Raw genomic sequence first — 6,666 nt, 5'->3', positions numbered from 1 at the left:
TGAATGTGCAAGTGCAGGTGTCTTTTTGGTAGAACGATCTATTTTCTTTTGGATATATACCCAGTAATGGGATTGCTGGGTTGAATGGTAGTTCTAAGTTGTTAGAGAAAGCTCCAAACTGCTTTCCACAGTCCTGCCCTCTTTTTAATAGATGTGTTGTCTTCGCTGATCTCCTGGAGCATCCCAAACATAATTATTTTAAAGTCTTTTTCTGTCTCATAACATTGACTTTACATGTATTGAGTTCATGTCAAAATTTTAATTTTGTTGCATGCTTTTGCCTTAGCATGAGATTTCTTCATGTGTTCTAGAATTTTTGTTTGCACCTTCATTTGGAGTGTCTTTTCCTTTCTTTTTGATTTCCTTTTCATTTGTTTTATTTTCACTTACATTCTTTCTCTGTTGAGCTGTTTGGCAGTTGCCTCCACTCAGCATTCCTCTAGTAGCAGGAAATGGAATTCAAGTGGCACACATGCCTTATATTTCCTGGGTTTGTTACTCCATGTAGATTTGAAGAACCATTGTCCATGAAAAGTGAAACTATCACTTCCACAGTGAACCCCTGGCATCTCTCGTAATGTGATTCTGCACCAGCTCAGACTTCTCTTTTTAACCAGGGCCCCAGCCATGCCCTCTTTCCAGGCAGAGGCTCTGGCCTCCATGTGCTCGCACTACATTCACATTTTTGTGAGCTTGACCCCAGTAGAGGTTTGGTGCAGGGACATTGCCCTCTTTCTATCTCTACTTGCTTCTTCTGCACAAACGAATCCAGAATCTTTATTCCATTTGGCTTGGGATTCGGAGAAAACCTTTCAGCAGTGAAAGAGAAGAACAAGGCAGAAATGCAGAGAGAAACAAAACCTAGAGATGGGGACAGAGGGATTCATGAGTTCCCCATTTTCCTCAAGCCCTGTTCTCTGCCCTTCCTGAAGTTTGATTGTCTAACACTTCCTTAGATTCCAGGAGACACCTAGGTATCCTTATAATACCTCTCCTATATATGTTTTGCTCCAAAGAATTTCTGATACTTGCAATCAAAAGAGGTATGGTGAGTCTGCGTCTCTTGGGCATCCCTTGGTACAGTGTGTTGTGATTCCTGTGCCAGGCGCTACTGCACCCCACACTCTGGAAGTTATCATTTCCACAACCCCTGCTTTGGAATATCAATCTTGGTTTTCACTGTTCAGGGGGAGAGTTTGGACACCTCCTGCTACAGACAAACTTTGACAGGAAGGCAGAGTTTGGTCAGGAAAACTGGGCCATTGTATGCATTGCAGGAAACAAAGGGCTTGAAGGATCACAGGAATATGAAGGAGTGGGGGAGTAAGGGTCGGAAGGTTGCAGCTGGAAGGCTGGAGAAACAGTCACTGATGCTTTCAACACGAACCACTGGACTGGGACAGGTGGTTCTCAGAAGTTCTCCAGGAAATTACCACAATTCTCAAATTCACAATGATCCAACCAATCTTCCACTCTCCAGCAATGAAGTGAAAGCTTGAGAAGTTTGGGAAACTGTGGCATTTGGCCACTATGACTTCCCTGTGGGAAATCATGGACAATTCTAAGAATCTGGAGCTCATAGAGAGCTCTGAGAAAGTGGAGTTTGCAGAAGAGACTTTAGAAGTGGGAATAGTCGTACAAAGTTGACAACTAATAATTGAGCCCAAGGACCTTTGAAGAGAAGAAAGTAGTCATGTATTGAGAGCCAGAGGACTTCTCTCCAAACGAAAATGGCTGAACCTAATGGTCTCTAAGGTTCCTCCCAGTTTTAAGATATGCTGAATCTTTGACATGATCCAGAGTAATGCCCCCTGTAGCCTCTTCAATAGCAAAGAAAGAGTGAAAGATTGTGGGGCTCAGCCACTCTTAGTAAAGTGAGAAGAATCCATTGGGAAAGGGATGTCCAGTGTTTTAACATAGTTTTTTTTTTTTTTTTTTGAGTTGGAGTCTTGCTCTGTCACCCAGGCTGAAGTGCAGTGGTGCCATCTCGGCTCAAGGCAACCTCCACCTCCCGGGTTCATGCAATTCTCCTGCCTCAGCCTCCCAAGTAGCTGGGATTACAGGTGCATGCCACCATGTCAGGCTTATTTTTTGTATTTTTAGTAAAGACAGGCTTTCACTATGTTGGCCAGGCTGGTCTCAAATTCCTGACCTCAGGTGATCCACTTGCCCTGGCCCCCCAGAGTGCTAGGATTACAGGCGTGAGCCACCGTGCCCGGCCTGAGCTACCACACCCGGCCAGTTTGTTTTTCTGATAACTTCAGGTTTCCTTACCAAACTAGCCCTCCCTCCAACCCTCAACCCTTTCCCATTGGTTCTCTTCCCTGCTTTTTGTTCTGTGACCTGCTGCTGAGGATGTCCTCTCCTGCTCCAGTGCACCTACTCGGTGCGGGGCTATGAACAGTATCATTAGTCCCACCTTGGGTGGAGAGGATAAAAACACTTTGCTTTCCCTATCTCGGCAGCCAATTGCTATTTTATACAAGGACCCGGGGACGAGGACCTCTGCCTTCCTCTCACTTAAAAAATTATCCCACCTTTTTGAAATCTCTTCTTCAGCCAGCCTGTTTTGCTCTCCTCTCCTCACTGAATATGTAAAATCTTTTTGTACATTAAGAGCTTGGAAAGACCTACTTGTCTTAGCCACATGATTTTCAAAATGTGTTAATTATGCATTACTCACATACTCTGAGCTTTTGCTGCTAATGTCATTTTACTGGACTGGGGAGAAGGTACTTGACTTGGAGTGGCTACACAATCCTCAGACTTGCTGGCAGAAAATTTCTCCAGCATAATATGCCTAAGTGTGTGTGGGGGGGCGGGGCAGGGGGCGGGGTGTCTTGTTTTTTATTCACTGTCCTGATGAAATAAAATCCGTTTAGTATTTTCTTTCAGTCAGATGATAAAGGAAGTCAGCATTTTAAAAAAATCTAGGCAGGGCACGGTGGCTCACGCCTGTAGTCCTAGCACTTTGGGAGGCCAAGGTGGGCGGATCACTTGCGGTCAGGAGTTCCAAACCAGCCCGGCCAACATGGTAAAATCCTGTCTCTACTAAAAATACAAAAAAAAAATTAGCCAGGCGTGGTGGTGGACACCTATAATCCCAGCTACTTGGGAGGCTGAGGCAGGAGAATTGCTTGAACCTGGGAGGCAGAGGTTGCAGTGAGCCAGGATCGTGCCACTGCACTCCAGCCTGGGTGACGGAGCAAGACTCCATCTCAAAAAACAAAACAAAACAAAAGAAACCAAAAAATCTGGATGTTCAACTTTACTTCTGTAAGCAAATATCATTGAAAGACCGAGGTAATATTGACGGTCTAAACAGAGGACTCAAAATTACTATACTAAAGATTAATGGGGCTGGGCAGTGGCTCATGCCTGTAATCCCAGCACTTTGGGAGGCTGAGGCGGGAGGATCACTTGAGCCCAGGGGCTTGAGACCAGCTTCTAAAAATCATAAAAATAAATTAGCCGGGTATGGTGGCATGCACCTTTGGTCCCAACTACTTGGGAGACTGAGGAAGGAGGACTGCTTGAGCCCAGGATGTTGAGGCTGCAATGAGCCATGATTGCACCACTGCACTCTGGCCTGGGTGACAGAGTGAGATCCTCTCTCTCTCTCAAAGAAAATTAATGGTTTTTTTGTTATTTTTGTCAAATTAAACTGCAGGACATCATTTCATTCCCTCAAATTGTAGTTCCAAAAAGGATACACAATTCGATTGCATAAACATGGTAAAATTAATTGATCAGAGATGCTACGGTTCCTTCATACTTGTAAATGGTGTCACTATCACATAGACTGACAGAACACTTGACAACTCTTTCCTTCTTTTACACTATAATTAATCTTCAAACCAGCTTTAATTGTCAACTTTCGAAAGTCAATGAAGCACGCGGTTAACACATAGCATGATTCTATGACAGATAGGCATGAGTCACGGTCCAGAGCAGGTTTATGCTGAAACCACCATTGTCTTTGATTACACGGCAATGCATGTTTATATAGCGTCTTCCAAGCCCTTAAGGAAACACTAAATTCGACGCTGAAATGCCTGTACTACCACTTTGTCTTTTGAGCAGCATAGATTCAATAGTTTTCGTGAAACATATTTTTGGGGTCCCATCTGTACAATTGCAGTGATAATGAATTATGGCAGTTTAAAAATGTCTGCGAATTCTTTGCCCCTATTCCCAGGTGGGTCCTATGGCTGCTCTCCCTGAACCTGGGCTGACCTCAGTGACTTATTTGTAACCAATAGAATCAGCAGAACTGGTCTGCGTAATTTTTGAGGCTAGTTCATAGAAGGCCACGTAGTCTCCATCTGGTTCTCTCAGGGACACATGTGGTGGGAAAGCAGGTGCTACATAAGAAGTCCAACTACCCTGAAACTTTTCAGGCCATGCTATTAGCACCACATGGAAGTACTCCAGTAGTCAGCCCAGCTGAACTTCCAACCAATAACCGAACTGCCAGCCACATGAGTAAGCCATTTTGGATGTCCAGTTCAGTTGAGCCAGTCATTGAGAGACTCTAAGCAAGAGCTTCCCAGCTGAGCCCTTCTCCAATTCTGCAACAGAATAATTTTGGGGCAAATTCTGTATCTTTAGGAGATTTGAAATGCGCATGCTTACATTAAAGGCTCTGATAAATTCTGCAGCACAGGCATCTATTTAACCCAAACTTATTGGCTACAGAGTCATTTTGTCTTGAGACACCTTCTAGCATTGAATTGATAGAATTAGACCCTGGTGAATACATTTTAGTAAATACTGGCCTTCAGTTATAGCTTAGGACCATAGCTTGGCTCAATTCAGAATGAGAGTCTATTGCAGTTGCAATAGCTGGTTGATCTCATTTTGGTAAAGAAATCAAACTTCCAAGGGGGATATACAAGGAATAGGAATGGGTGGAAGATCTGAAATATCATATCAGAAAATAATAGGTTATTAGTTAAAGCAGAAATTATGTGAAAATGCAGGGTCTATATTAGCAAAACTTGAGAAGGAAGTTACTTCTGAATAGAAAAACAGGTGGAATTTTAAATGTCCTTTGGTTCTGCCTCTCTTGGTTGTCAAACGAGTGGCAGAAACTCTTGGCTGAGTCTCAGAGCAAATCGATTATCTATTCGTCTATCTACCTATCAATTATCTATCTATCTATCTATCTATCCATCCATCTTCACTTATTTCATTGGAATAGGTAATATATTAATATGGTGCTATGGTGTGAATGTATGTATCCCTCCAAAATTTATATATAGGAACTTAAACCCCAAGATTGATGGTATTAAGAGGTATTTGACAGTTGATTAGACCATGAGGGCTCTGCTCTCACGGATGGGATTAATGCGTTCATAAAAGGGCTTGATGGAGCAAGTTCAACCCTTTTTGCCTTTCCACCATGTGAGAATACAGCATAAGTCCCTTCTGCCATTTAAGTACACAGCAAGAGGTGCTGTCTTTGAAGTAGGAAGCCCTCACCAGACACTGAATCTGCTGGTGACTTGATCTTGGAATTCCCAGCCTCTAGAATTATAAGAAATAGACTTATTTATAATTTACCCAGTCTAAGATGTTTTGTTATAGCAGCCAAATGGACTAAGATATATGGTATTAAATTCACAAGGTACTAAGTGATATACATTGAAAACTCTCCCTCCCACTCTGTCTGCCAACCAGTGTTTCTGGTTTCTTATCTATCCTTCCAGGGTTAACTTAAGCATATATAAGCAAATGCATATGTATATATATGCATTGTATATATTGCAGAGGAACAGGGATATATATATATATATAATGCATATATATATGTTTTTGAAAACATATATAGTAAAATACTACACATATTGTATTCTGTACCTTGCTTTTTTCATATAAAGTTATTCCATATCCATATGTGTAAAGATTCCTTTTTTTTTTTTGAGACAGGATCTTGCTCTGTTGCCCAGGCTGCATTGCAGTGGCATGACCATGGCTCACTGTAGCCTTGACCTCTGGGCCTCAAGTGATCTTCCTGCCTCAGCCTCCTGAGTAGCTGGGACAGCAGGTATGTGTCACTATGCCCAGTTAATTAAACAATTTTTTTGTACAGATGGTGTCTTATTATGTTGCCCAGGCTGGTCTTAAACTCCTGGTTTGCTCAAGCAATCCTCCCTCCTTGGCCCCCCAAAGTGCTGGGGTTATAGGCATGAGCCAGTTTCCTTATTTTTTCACATTCACCTAATATTCTATTGAATGGATATACCACAATGTAATTAACCAGTTGCTTGTTTTTGGACCTTTTCATATTATAAGCAGTGCTGTGATGAACAAACTTGCACATGCATCGCTTAGCACATGTGCAAGCATATCTCAGCATAAATGATTAGATGTGAAAATGCTGGGTCATATGATGGCAGGTATTGTTGATGGCTGGCCCAGATCTTTTACGGGGCTGGCATCCCCATCCTCTAGCTGCTACGGCTGTTGGTTGCTAAAAACTCACACCTGTTTCCTTTTCTATGAAACTGCTATTGGCTGACAGTTGCTGCCTGACCTGGAGATGTCTTGAAAGTTACACACACTTCTGGGGAAAGCCCTTGGCCACTGACTAAACAGATGCATGGATATAACAGCCCAGCCTTCTTGTCTCTGGACAAGACAATTTCTGTGGTGCAGTTTTCA

The sequence above is a fragment of the Macaca mulatta genome, chromosome X (assembly GCF_049350105.2).
Source record: "Macaca mulatta isolate MMU2019108-1 chromosome X, T2T-MMU8v2.0, whole genome shotgun sequence".
NCBI classification, from domain to species: Eukaryota; Metazoa; Chordata; class Mammalia; order Primates; family Cercopithecidae; genus Macaca; species Macaca mulatta.
Note: the sequence above shows the minus strand (reverse complement) of the source record.